This window comes from Petromyzon marinus, chromosome 43, assembly GCF_048934315.1.
Source record: "Petromyzon marinus isolate PM22_M1 ecotype Great Lakes invasive population chromosome 43, UKy_Petmar_22M1.pri1.0, whole genome shotgun sequence".
NCBI classification, from domain to species: domain Eukaryota; kingdom Metazoa; phylum Chordata; class Hyperoartia; order Petromyzontiformes; family Petromyzontidae; genus Petromyzon; species Petromyzon marinus.
The window spans coordinates 14,539,067-14,553,309 of record NC_133709.1 but is presented as its reverse complement, the minus strand read 5'-3'; the positions used below and the strand labels follow the sequence as shown (position 1 = coordinate 14,553,309).

The 14,243-nt window shown below is 49.0% G+C and overlaps 1 long non-coding RNA gene across 1 annotated transcript; it reads right to left on the bottom strand.

The window, feature by feature from the left end:
- Positions 1 to 9,220: 9,220 nt before the first annotated feature.
- Positions 9,221 to 12,181, bottom strand: LOC142930820 (uncharacterized). The gene is made up of 2 exons (XR_012946794.1): positions 11,093 to 12,181; positions 9,221 to 10,894 (listed from the first exon to the last, which is right to left on the bottom strand). It is a non-coding gene; the product is annotated as an uncharacterized LOC142930820 (long non-coding RNA).
- Positions 12,182 to 14,243: the final 2,062 nt, after the last annotated feature.

Below are 14,243 nucleotides of genomic sequence, written 5' to 3'. Positions count from 1 at the left end.
GAGACGAGTTGAGCGGGTCTTCTGCTGAGATGAGTTGAGATGAGTCTTCTTTTGTTGAGCTGGCCCCGAGGGCTGATGAGTTGAATTCAATGCTGAAACGGCTCCTTTTTATGCCAAAAATCTCTCTCCTTCTTGGCTCCTCCTCCCGAGGCGGAGCTATCTTTGATCGGATCGTGTGTCGGCTGGTAGACCAAGACCTCTCAGCATGGGAGGAGGAATTGGAGGAATTAACAAGTGAAATTCAGGGGAATAGTAACCATGATAGGAGTGACAGAAGAGTGATATGAAGGTGACTGACCACCGGTGAGCAAGAAGCCAGAGTGAATCAGAATCTTTATTTAGACTAGAGGAATCTGATGAGCCATGAAGCTCGTTTTCACAGATGTCCATTTGGGGCAGTTGAGCAAGTTCCAACAGAAAGTCAGTGAGTGCTGGATCATCAATCACCCTGCTTTATGTTGAATTCTATCAAGTGCAGTGAGGTAGAAAATGGGTACTCCACCCCAGATGTGACAACAGTTTTCCAATTGCATGAGTGGTGACACCCTGGGTTGGAGTGAGGGCTGCAACCACTGCGTGTGATTGAACCGGGTTCTCGAGTTTAACGAGTGGATGGCTTTGACCCAGCTAACAATGACTGCACCCATCAAATGTGTGCACACATTTTAGAGTCAGGATTTCACTTCATTCGGATAAATTCCACCGAAACATGCGATTAACGCCAATGTCATCACGAGGGCCCTTAGGCAGGATAGAGCTGTGGATGAAGGAAAGAGTTGTGGATGAAGAGGAGAGAGAGTTGTGTGTGAAGGAGGGAGCTGTGTGTGACGGTGGAAACAATTGACTGGAACCCTTCCCTGTCTCCGCGTGTTGGCGAGGGGAGCGTTGGCTACACCGTGCAGAAGTCTCCGATGTTGCCCCCCTGTAATGGGGGATCAGCCGTCAACATTCTTGTGACCCCCTCTTGAAAGCCTTTCTGGGAACGTGTATTGCTCGTTTTATTCCATGCAAGGAAGTTGCGAGGTCATATTCGTCTACGTCAGGAGTCGGGCAAACCTGCGGTTCTTTAAGCGACCACTTCGTAACGTTATTTATTAAGGACCCACCGTCTCGTATTCACGTGGCATGGTGGCTCTTGAAATTTAGATAGATGTTTTTCAATATAATATACCAAATAAGAAAAAAACAACGGGCCGTCTTGTTATTTTGGCTGCCGACGCCTGGTCCGTGTAGAAAGCGGCGTCCTCTCCTCGCGTGTTAAAAATAAATTGCCCGTGAATTCAGAATTGGTTCCACGACTCGTGACGGTCAAACAGCAGCGTGCTGCCATGCCTGGGAATGACCATCAAGGAGGAGTGAGCAACAGGAGCCTTGCGATGCGACCGTGTCAGCCACCACCACGACGACAGACTCTGCGGGACACGTGTGTACTTTTTATTCGAAAAAGATTATGTACAAAACACAGATGAGAGAACACGCCGGTTTTGGAAGGGCATCTCCATAATCATCTCGATCGACATCTCCATAATCATCTCAATGATCATATCGATGATCATCTCGATGGGCATCTCCATGGTCATCTCCATAATCATCTCCATAATCATCTCGATCGTCTTCTCCATAATCATCTCAATGATCATATTGATGATCATCTCGATAGGCATCTCGATGGTCATCTCCATAATCATCTCGATGGTCATCTCCATGATCATCTCCACGATCATCTCCACGATCATCTCGATGGTCATCTCGATGGTCATCTCCATGATCATCTCGATGGTCATCTCGATGGTCATCTCCATGATCATATCGATGGGCATCTCCATGGTCATCTCCATGGTCATTTCTATGATTATCTTGATGTCATCTCGGTGGTCATCTCATTGGTCATCTGCATGGTCATCTCGATGGTCAACTCGATGGTCATCTCCAATATCATCACCATGATCATCTCCATGATCATCTCGATAGTCATCGCCATGATCATCTCCATGGTCATCTCCATGATCATATCGAAGATAATCTCGATGGTCATCTCCATAATCATCTCCACGATCATCTCGATGGTCATCTCCATGGTCATCTCCATGATCATATTGATGGTCATATCGATATTCATCTCCATGGTCATCTCCATGATCATTTCTATCGTCATTTCCATGATTATCTCGATGGTGATCTCCATGATCATCTCGATGATGATCTCCATGATCTCAGAATGGAATCGTAGTCACGTACATCTTCAAAATTAGCGGCCGGTGTACATCCTTTATGTTTTTCTTCCAATAACTAATATTTTAAATACACGATGCGTAGCCGAGTTGACCCCGACACTGAAGGAAAGTTGTGAACATCGATCGGAGGCCGCGCGGCCCCTTTTAAGAACATGCACGAGTTTTGTGAACTTTAAACACAACCACCCCCACCCCACCCTTACCCCTCCCCTGTACCGTCAAACGAACACAAAAAAAACGCGTCAAAAACACCCACGAACGAACGAACAAACGGCGAGTGTACAAGTGAGTGAGTGTACAAGTGAGTGAGTGTACAAGTGAGTGAGTGTACAAGTGAGTGAGTGTACAAGTGAGTGAGCGTGGAGGCGAGTGTTCAGGCGGGAGTGCAGGTGAGTGTACAGGTGAGCGTGCAGGTGAGTGTACATGTGAGTGAGTGTCACAGGTGAGTGTACAGGTGAGTGTACAGGTGAGCGTGCAGGTGACTGTACATGTGAGTGAGTGTCACAGGTGAGTGTCACAGGTGAGTGTACAGGTGAGTGTACAGGTGAGTGCACAGGTGAGTGAGTGTACAGGTGAGTGTCACAGGTGAGTGTACAGGTGAGTGTCACAGGTGAGTGTACATGTGAGTGAGTGTACAGGTGAGTGTACAGGTGAGTGTACAGGTGAGCGTGCGGGCGAGCACCTGGAACGCGTCGTTGGCGCACTTGCGGCACGGGTTGTGCTGGCAGGGCAGGATGACCACGGGCTTGGAGGACATCTCCAGGCAGAGGGGGCACAGCAGCTGGCGCGCTCCAGCTCCTCGTAGCGCGCCTGGGACTCGCGCAGCAGCAGCAGCGACCCACAGGCGGACAGCCTCGTCGCTGCTACAGCTGTCACGTACAGGCGGACAGCCTCGTCGCTGCTACAGCTGTCACGTACAGGCGGACAGCCTCGTCGCTGCTACAGCTGTCACGTTCCCGGGCTCCCTATCCTCCTCTTCCCCATGTCACGTGGTGACAGAGAGAGAGAGAGGGCATTCACACCACGAGGTCACGTGGCCCAGGAAAGAACAAATCCCCCCCCCCCCCTCTAAACCAACTCCCAACATGGACTCGTCCGTCCAAGTCAAACTCCCTCGCCCCCTGTCAAACACCAACTATGGACTCGTCCATCACTGGTCCCACCTCCCTCACGGAAAATCATCGAAGTCAACGTACAGTAGGACAGTCCACAGAAGCGGCATCGACAACAACAGCCGTCACCATTCGCCACTAAGTGGCGGTGACGTCCCCACGGCGTTTGTGCCAGGCTAGGTGCACTCTTAGGCCACGCGAAGTGTCGAATGCTCGCTGACAGGAGGTCACGGGACAGAACCCTGCAGGTGCCATGGGTTGACGGACTCGAGATGGCTGGCAGACGCCACCAGCTGTGCCAACTCGCCGTATTTTAGCCACCCGCCTCTCCGCTCGTTGTTGTGAGCGTCGCTCCTTTGCCCCTCCGTCGTCGTTGCTGGAAGGCGACTGCCTCCAACTGCCCGGGAGCGTCCCTCACGAGCCTCCTCCTCCTCCACAGAGGCCGATCTTGACACTGCCGGTACCGCTCATCGGCAAGTCCACTCGGCTCCACATCCTCCAACCAGGTACCTTTGTAGACCCGCAATGATGCCGTGCCGTGTTGGCAGTCCACTGCTGGATGAAGGCTTCGGGTCGCCACGGTGGCTAGGAGATGTTAACTACCTCGCCCGGTGTGCAGGAGGTCGTGGGTTCGATCCCGACCCCGACGCCTGCTACTGCTGCTGTATATTTGGAGTCTGCGGTGTCTCTCTCCCCGGGGTCGCGTGGATTTTTGCTCCGGGTGCTGCGGTGTTTCCATTCCACATTGAGAATCGACGTGTTTCGAATATTTGGCTGCTCTAAATGTCCACACGATAAGCCACTTTGTTGAGCTATCATCTGTGGCAAGGTCGCTTCTTATAAAAGCGCTATGTAGCTCAGTGTGACTTAGGTGGTTAAAATAAATAAAAATAGTAAAAATAACAACACCACCACTTCACGCACACAGAACATCTGTCGTGATCCTGACTGCAGTGCTCATCTCGATATGGTCGATGAAAGTGAATTACGTGACGGCCGCTACGTTCAAAGGTTTCGTCACCTTTGGGTGGCATCAGTTGCTGCTCTGGCCCATCGGGAAATACAATAATGCCTTGATGGAGGCTCCATTGAAGATGCGTGCGACCCTCTCAACTGGCCGTCTGACCCGAATGTTCGGTCCAACCCGAGCTGAATATCGAGTGGAACTGTGTGACCCTGGGGCTATTAGCTACAAAGCAACACTTTATTTTTTACTGCCCACGGTCAATCCACTGCTGGATGAAGGCCTTCCCACCATTGTGGTTCTTTGACCATATCCCACCACGGGTGCTCGATGCTGGTCGGTGAAGGTAGCGGGCAACCAGCCCTGACATCGCTCGCCAGTCGTGTCGTTGTTAGCCCTGGACAGGAATTGAACTCGGGTGGAGCCGGTTCGTAGCGTGGCGCGCTACCCATCTGTGCCACTTCTCGTCACCCTCTTTGGCTGTTTACTCAACGACCCCAACATCCGTCAATGATGACCGATTCCATTCATAAAGTGCGCTCTTGCCGCCGTGTGCGCTGAGTAGTACTCAGTATTAAACACGCGTTGACTACTCTATACTGCAGGGGTGTCCAAACTTTTTTTCCCGAGGGCCACATACAGAAAAATATACGAAGGATTGGGCCACTCACTAGACGTGAGGTATACTGCCTCACTTCTCATGCACTAATATTGTCAAAATCAATCAAATGCAGGTAAATTACGTTTGATTATTGAACATGTTTGAAGAAAAAAAGCCTCCATCATAGCTCTTCATTAGTAGATTTTAATTTTATTTTTTACAAAAAGGTTGGCAGGTCATTCTCTCAGTGACAGCCTCAGATTGGTTCTTAGGGTGCTGATCCCCCTTCATTGTCCATATGAAGGAAGAGACAAGAAGACAAATAGGGGATGTGGATATTTCAAGCTTATTACACAAATAAATTATTGGGCTTGTTAACACATCAACTAACGTTTGTTAAAAAAATTGTCATCAACTTTAATTAACTGAATTTATTAAGTAATTGGGCTTATTAACAAATGAAAACTGTGTATATTTTTAACTCACCTGTAATGGGAAGAATGTTACGCTCAGTGGGAGCAGTGATGCTGCGCTTTGGTGTGAAGGATAGCTGGCAGGTCAGGAGTAAGTTTGGTGGTTGAGATGCGAAGGACGTCACGGAGATGGCTGTCGGTCGTTCTGGTTCTCAGCCTGCTTTTGTTCAGCGTTAACAGAGAGAATGTCTGCTCACATATGTATGTTGAGCCGAACAGACTCATCATTCGTTTTGCATGGCGTCTCATCAGAGGAAACTTGGCCTTTTCCAAACTCCGGTAGAAGTCAGGTAGGGAGAGAAGCTGATGCTGATTCTTCAGAGAATCATCACACTGAATTTCGATCAGTTCTAATTGCAGACTCTCCTCCACTTCTTTCGCATCCATTGAAAACGGAGCCGCAAACAGTGTGATTTCCTTCGCAATGACAGAAAAATCTTGGAAGCGCTGACTGAATTCTGTCATGAGAGATGTGATCACAGACACATATTCTCCCATTTTTGCAGAGAGCTTGGCATTTGGAAATGCGCATTGATTTCGGTCAGCGTGGGGAAGTGCGCTACATTGAAGTTGCGCAGTTGTGACTCGAAGAGACGGAGCTTCGCACGGAATGCTTTCATGTGCACATACAGCTGTGGTACCAGCTGCTCTTTGCCTTGTAGTCTCTTGTTCGGGGTGTTGAGATGATCAGTGAGATCAACTAAAAAAGCCAGGCCTGCCAACCATAAAGGGTCACTGATCTCATGGAGAGGTCTGCCCTTTTCTTTCAACAACTTGTCGATATTTGATCTCAGGGAATAAAACCGCTGCAGCACGGAGCCGCGACTGAGCCAGCGCACTTGAGAATGGTAGAGTAGGTCCCCGTATTCAGCATCGACATCAGAGAGGAACGCTTGCAATTCTCTGTGGTAAAGCCCTCGGGCCATAATTTTTTTGACATTTTTCACAATTGTGTTCATCACATCGCCAAGCTGGATTATCTTGGCACAGAGGGCTTCTTGGTAGATGATACAGTGCATTTTAACAGCCTCACCTCCGCTCTCCTGCACCTTGGCACCCACCATAGAAGCCATTCCTTTGCGCTCGCCTGTCATTGCTGGAGCCCCATCCGTTGTAATTCCACACAGCTTGTCCCATTTAAGTCCAGCCTGGTTAATTTAATCTGACACAGCTTCAAAACATGTCCTTCCCAGTTGTTGTCCCCTTTAGACTCCGAAGATCAAGCAGTTCTTCCGTAATGCAAAAATTCTCATCTACTCCCCGCAAAAAAATTAACAGCCGTGCAGTGTCCGTGGCATCTGTGCTCTCATCACATGCAATCGAGTAAAAATCGAAAGCACAAGCTGTATCTGACACTTGCTGTTTTAAGTTAGCCGACAAGTCTTCAATTCGCCGCACAACCTTATTTCTGGACATACTAACGTCGTTGAAATCCTGCATTTTCTCCAGGCACATTCCCACGACTTTAGTGAGGCACTGTTTGATGAAGTCACCGTCTGAGAAAGGTTTCCCGTGTAGGGCAATGAGTTGAGCTACTTCATTGCTGGCTATTGTTGCATTTTCTTGAGCTTTGTTAGCACGGAAAAAAAAACCCTGCTGCTGCGTTAGCAGGCTAGCTTGCCATTTGCTTTACCTTCTCTCTCCGCTCGGCGCCAGTGTAGGACGTGAAGGTCTGATGTTTCGTTTCATAATGCCGTCGTACATTGTACTCTTTCATCACGGCAACACTCTCATTATAAATCAAACAAACACACTTCCCCTTGGTTTCTATGAAAAAAAATTCATTTTTCCACCGAGTCTGAAATTTTCTGCACTCGCTTGCAATCTTGCGTCTCTTCAGTTCCGGCATTTCTGGTGACCCTGAGCAAATGTTTTCTTCGATTGCTTGCTTTGTGGAGACGCTGCCTTGCTCAAGACAATACCGCCATCTAGTGTTTCAATTAAGAAATGCAATACAGTGGGCCATAGTCCATTATATTTTAAACTTTGATACGGGCCAATTAAAAATGGATGGCGCAGTTGGCCCGCGGGCCGTAGTTTGGACACCCCTGCTATACAGGGCGGGATAGAGATCTCTACTCAACCCTGCAGGGTGACCCCTCTCATAGTGAAGGCGTTCACACTCGAGCCGCGGTTGCCCTGTGCCAGTAGTTGCATCATTAACTGTGCGAAATAATTTTCAAACCATTTCTATAAAAATGCAGAATTTGCCATTAAGTTACTTTTCTTGGATTTAGCAGAATTCCAAAATAGCTCTCTCAATAGCTGTAGCGATTACATATTTGCGTTGTTAAAATGAATGACTCATAAAACGATAATTAAATGACCCCTTAGTGTAGGACGATCATTGAATGTTGAACTATAAAACTCTGCAATATTAATTTAATGCTGAGGGTGTTGACAAGAAAAGTAACGGATGTGTGGGGTTGAAATTGTCAACTCGTGTCCGCACTGCATCGTGCGGCGGGTTTCTGACAGCAGCAGCATCGCCACGACGCTCTCATTGCCGCTTGGTGAATATCCGTGGCGGGTTCCTTTTCGTTTTTTATTCATTGAATGAGGACGTCACCCTCCCTGCACCTGGCCACCCACTTTGTTGTTTGTGTGCCTTCAGGTGTCACAGCAGAGCTGTTGCAGAGGGATGCTGCGACTATACTGGCGTGGGGCTCAGCATAGACGTCGGCCCTCTGTCAATCCACAGCGGAGGTAGGAGCCCCCCACTCTGTGTCACTAAATGGGGGGGGGGAGGGGGTGTTCGATCATACTTCACCACGCTGGTCAGTATGAGTTGGTGTGAAGGTGAGGCAGCCCAGAGATTTGTTCAGATGTCACTCAGCACCGACGTTAGCCGTGGCCGGGAATCGAACTTAGCTGGCAGTGGTCAGTGTGCGCTAACGGCCGGGCCACCGCTTCACGGGTGAACGGGTTGATTAGGTGAGACGATGGCGTTGCGTTTCATATCAGTGGCTACTCCTCCACGTGGCTGGGCGATTGAGTAACCACACCCACAGCAGTGTCCCAGTGTACCGGCACCCCCCCCCAGTGCTGGAGTCAACATTCTCTGGGCCCCGTTTTTCTTCACACGCTGCCTTGCATTTGAGCCCTGCAAGAAGCGTGTCCCCACCGAACACGTTACGGTCAAATGTTGTAAGCGGCAGGTAAATCTAACTCTATATTTGACGACCTTCTCTTCCAAGCCGTTCTGGCCAGTGTGGAGGAGTAGGCCAATGACCCTCGAAGGGGCTCTCTGGAGCTCCCGCTCGTGGAGGCCCCATTTGCCGGCAGTGGCGTGAACAACCGCAGGGGCTGTACCATTACCTTTTATCCACTTTTTATATTCAACATTTAATTAATTAGGCCAGCAACGTGGTCTTGACCTCTTCCCCACAAACATTTCTGTGGCAACGCTGTCGTGGTCGGTGCTGTGAGGGAGAGGGCCAATTCCAATTGGCCCTTTCCCCTTATGGCGTCTGTGACCATCACAGCGGCTAAATGAGGGCTCTGGACGGGTGCGAGGGGCTGGTAACCCCTCCACCTTCAATTAACTACCACTAAACTACGACCGAACAATGTAATTAGATATACACACACACGCATTCACACACACAAACACGTACACACCCATCAACACACAGACATACAAAGACAAAGATCCCCCGTAGAGCCAAAACAAGCTGTTTGGGCAAGTGCTGTTAGCGAGCACATGCACCTGCATACACACATACATACACACATAAACACACGTAAACAAAGAGAAACACACACATACACCCACACACAAAGACACATACACACACACACTGCGATGGCAAAGTAAGAAATGGAAGCGAGACCAGTTTTGTCACGACAAGTATATATTGATGTCAAGTGCAAATACAAAACGAGGTAGACAAAATCTCTGGAAAACATTAATCTGGCTTTCCCTTCCCACACTTTGAGCTGCTTTTGTACAAACGATAAAAACCCCGAGGAGACCGAAGTGTCACCGATCTACATTCACGAGTTCAGAAACCGCTGTTTCTGGAGGCATCATGGAAGATGGAAATAAAGTGCTTGGCGAAGTTCATCATTTAGCCGTACATTTCACGTGGTAACGGCTTGGCGCTACGGTTAGCGTGTCCATTGAAATGTGCACGCCCCGTACGTAAAAAAGTTACAAATATGTAGTTTACAAAATGCCGACGTATTCACAGTTCCATAAATAAGTAAATACTTTGCAACAGCGGTGACTTTTTAAATCCCCGACACAACGCAAAATAAATGCCCCGCATTTCAAATGAACAGAGACAAGAACCTATATAAATACACCGTTTAAAAATAAATAAATTTATGCAAACCGACACACCTGATGACGACCGTTTGTGTTATGATCGAAACGTCGTGAGAATTTTTATTGTTTTATATATATTTTATTGTTTCCCTTCAACGTGACTTTACCGAAAGAACTAAGAATATGAATTACTGCAGTCACGAAAGCTTTAAATCTAAATTTAGAGACAAGAACCGTACGGGAATACCTTGCACGACCTCACTGAGAGCGCACTCCGGCCTCGCGTTGCGGAGGACACAACCTCTGTCTTCATTTGTAATGAGACAGTTAATTTTACGGTCACCATCACAATAACGTTCCTGGTGCCAACTCTCTTGACGATTGGCCAGGGAATAAACGGCAACCCCAAGCCATAATGGGTTGGTGCCGCCTGCATGGATCTTGGCTCCTGTCTCCCAGAATGGCTGGCGTGATTTTAAGCGCTTTCGTGCTGGGTTTTTCAAGTCTTCGTGGATTAAAACTTGATTTGAAGCGTTCATGACTGCAGGAATTACTCTTTGGTTCTTTCGGTAAAGTCACGTAGAAAGAAAATAAATTAAATAATAGAGTACGACGTTTCGATTGCAACACAAGCAGGGGCTGGTGGTGGAGCCGGCGACGAGTACATTTTGGGGAGCGGGCGACGCCATGGTGAGCCGCTGCCTGGTGTCTTCGTAAAATGTCTCTCAAAATTATTTTGAATTTGAGAGGAAGCAAGAGGTTAGACACGCGATCATGGATTTTAAGCACCGACTTCTATTGGTGGGGCGAGTGCCAGTTGTTACATCGGTGGTGGCTGCTGTGCGACCAGAGTGGCGGTGGCTGTGGTGGGACTGGTGGCGGTGGCTGTGGTGGGACTGGTGGCGGTGGCTGCTGCTGGACTGGCTGCTGTTGGACTGGCTGCTGTTGGACTGGCTGCTGTGGGACACGCGGTGGCAGCAGCTGCTGTGTCGCTGACAGCGGCTTCTTCGAGAGCGGCGGTGGTGGTGGTGGCTGCTGCAGGACCGGTGGTGGTTGCTGGTGGAATGGCAGCGGCTGCTGTGAGATCGGAGTGGTGGTGGTGGCTGCTCTGGGACTAGCGGCAGCGGCTGTTGTGTGTCTGGTGTTGCCGGTAGCTGCTTCTGCTGCTGCTGTTCCTGCCGTGGCCCTTGCAGTTGCTCCGGCAGTTGTTCCTGTTGGGGCGGTTCGACGTCTTGGGTTTCTGCAGGTAAAGAAGATGATGGCGCTAAAGTCCAAACCGCTCGACATTGGGTGAATGAAACAAAACCGGTCTGAAGTATAAACAAGAAGATCGCTGTACTTCACCATTCCCTTAATATAAAAAGATGCGCTGTCAGGGTGTACATTCTCCCTGGGCATTTCCACGCACACGGGGCGACGTTTCAAATCCATCCTTTACCTTGCGCGCCGGTGAGGAGAGCTGCCGTACACAGACAGGGTCCGGGGTCTCCCTTCGCCGAGGGTGGCCGCTTGAGGCACAAGCGGGACGTCGCCTTGACGTGCTCCAGCGGGCAGTAGCTGTCCGCTGGCGGCGCGTTCAATTCTGGGGACCTGCATGCACGCACCAACGCGTCGCAAACCGTTAACACCTGCCTTCAAAGGAGACACTGCTGCTCGCACAAGACAATATCTTTCCAGTGAGCTGGTCTGGGGGACGGTTGTAAGTGCAGGTTAAAGTGAAGGGGAGAGAAGGCGACTTACCGAATATAGAAGAGCATGTAGGCCTGCTCGTTCATAACAGCCTTGATGTCGACGTGCCGCACGATGGAGTCGTTCATACAGCACCATTGTCCATCGCTGATCTGCGCACAGTCACAGCACGGCTACACTTGGTTACAATGTTTACACAACTGCACCCAACCTCCTCCGTTCATTAATAACAAGACACGATACACTCTATACAACAAGTTCGTAAAGAGCATCACCCCATCGTCAGAGCTGCAGAAGGTGCTACGCTTGCTATGATGGTGCTGAAGTTACAGAACGGTCTGCCTGACCATGTCACTGCATCGATGGCCTTGGACCAATTTCATCAGAATCATTATTTGTGCTGAAAGAATTCGATGATCTACAAAGCTCTTTTCAACAGATGTCCAGTAGGGGCGGGTCAAAAAGTTACAACAACAACAAACAATACAACACCGATTGGAGTGCAAAGTGTAGGAATGCTAAGGAAGTCACTAAATACAAATAAATAAAGTATATATACTGTAAGTAGAAGTTGCATAAGTACATCAAGACGCAAGAACAGACGCAATACTTCTATTTATTCTTCCCTATTGGACATTTGTAACATTATGGGCGCATTGCAGATGTGCGTTGTTATTGTTTGATGGTAACAAATGGAATTACCTTATTGTAGCAATAATAATGGCCGCTGTTGGAGTCGGCTCCCTTGTGCACCAGCACCGAGTACAGGGAGTAGATTGCGGGCTCGCCCTGAGACGTTGAGGTGAAGGGTTGCATGTCCAGGTGCTCCGGGTAGGTGATGTTCTACAGGCAGCGCACAGAGACAAACGTTAGAAGAGGAAACGGCAGGGGTGGTGGGGTGGGCAGCAGAGATGGGCACCATCTAAGTTACACGTCAACGTGATGACGTGATGTCTCGCTCATTTGAGCGTTGAAGACGGTGCTCATCTCCTGTTGCTAGCCCTGAGCAAGTGGTGGAAATTCTACAGTCATATGACGGGGGGTGAGTCTTTCCGTAGCACTTATTCCAACATGGAGAGGCATTTTCTCCAGCGTTGAACTGACAAGGGCTGTAATAAAATAAATTAATTAGAGCGATGTGGAGGGGCAGAATCGTTACCCGGTTGATCTTGACGCCGTAGAGGTTGTACCGCTTGATGGAGACGGTGAGGACGTTGGGCAGGCGGTGGAGAGCCATCGTCTTCGTCGCTTCCCCCTTGCAACAGCACCTGCACGACAACAACGCCAGACATCGCACGTGTTCCCCAACTTTTAAACAATAAATCTACTCACTTTTTGTTGTTTGTTATTTTTTATTCATTTCTTAACATAAAAATTGTTACTTGTTTACGTTATATATTGAACGTTATTTTTTTATGTATTATTTATATTATATTTTTATTACTATCTTTTATTAGAATTTGATTCAATCACCAGACTTTTGAAGCTACAAATGATTCCAGGGTGTCAACACACGATGCCCACTCACATTCTGCAGGTGTATTCGTCCAGCGTCTCCTTGTTAAAAAACTCCTCAAACGCCTCCACAAGATCTGATGAGTTCTGTTGGCCGACAGAGTGAAAGGCAAATGAGGACTCTAAGAAGCATCCCATGAACATCTGCAGAATTATATTTTGATGGCAATTCGGAAAGCCGCATTTCGTATGAAATCGTACAACCGCAAAAAAAGAGATCATGCACGCTACTGGCAGTGTGTTTGGATGTTAAGTGGCTGATTCATGTATGTGTGTGTGTTATGTATGTTGATCACAGCAGGGGGCACAGGTGGTGCATCGGCCAGTCATCTCAGTCAACCCATGGTCTGTCCCGTGACCTGCCAGCGGGCGTTCGACACTACACGTGGCCTTAAAAGGCACTCAGGCTGGCACAAGCACCGTGGTGACGTCACCGCCACTTAGTGGCGAATGGCGGTTGTTGTTCATGTATGTGATGTATGTACATTTAACTTATTCCGCACCGTACGTACATGTATAACTGTTAAGCGATGGCTTTCTCATTGCTTACATTAATATGGAGTGCAATGTCCAGGCACGTGTCATAGGTGTCGGAGTGGTTGCAGCACTGCATGCACTCCACTGCAAAACACAAGCACACATTAGGAAGGGACGTCACATGTTACTTAGTCAAACTAAATGCACGCTTCCCACTGACATAGGTAATTGGTACTTTTCACCAACTGGTAAAAGGTTTTTCTGTGTGGCACGTGCGTGAGAGTGTGTAAACGCTGCAACGCGAGCGCGTCTACACTGATGATGCGCTTGCTGCTCGCGGTTAACAAGTATGTAGAGGAGTGCGCACAACTCACCACGTGATCGAAGGTAACCCCCGAAGATCTGGTAAATGAGGGTGGTAGCCTCCGTGTATCTGTCCAGCCTGCCACGTCACAGAGAACGACACCATACGGTGGTTACAGCGGCAGTAACAGTAACACCTTTACCGGATGCACACGCGTGTGTGAGAGTTACACCATTGCCCGAGCTGTCGATTCACTATTTCCCTTCAGCACTGCAACGCGTGCTCTGTAGCAACCAAACGTGGTAGCGTCTGCACAGGGCAGCCACCTTCACGGCACAGCCACAGAGCTGGGGGCAAGCTGGCAGCCGACACGCGGTGCTGTGGCCCGGCAGTTTTGTAATGCCCAGCGTGCCACGTGCCGCCCGTCAACACGAGCAATGATGTCACGGGGCCACCGACGTCGAGACATCGACCCCCCGGTATTTATCGGCAACGTGAAATGCTCAAATAAAAGACGGCCCACGTCAGGGCCAATGTGAAAGAACCGTGGTGCCAGCAGGGCCGGTCCTCTGCATCTCCCAGGTGTTCACACAAAAGTGTGAGT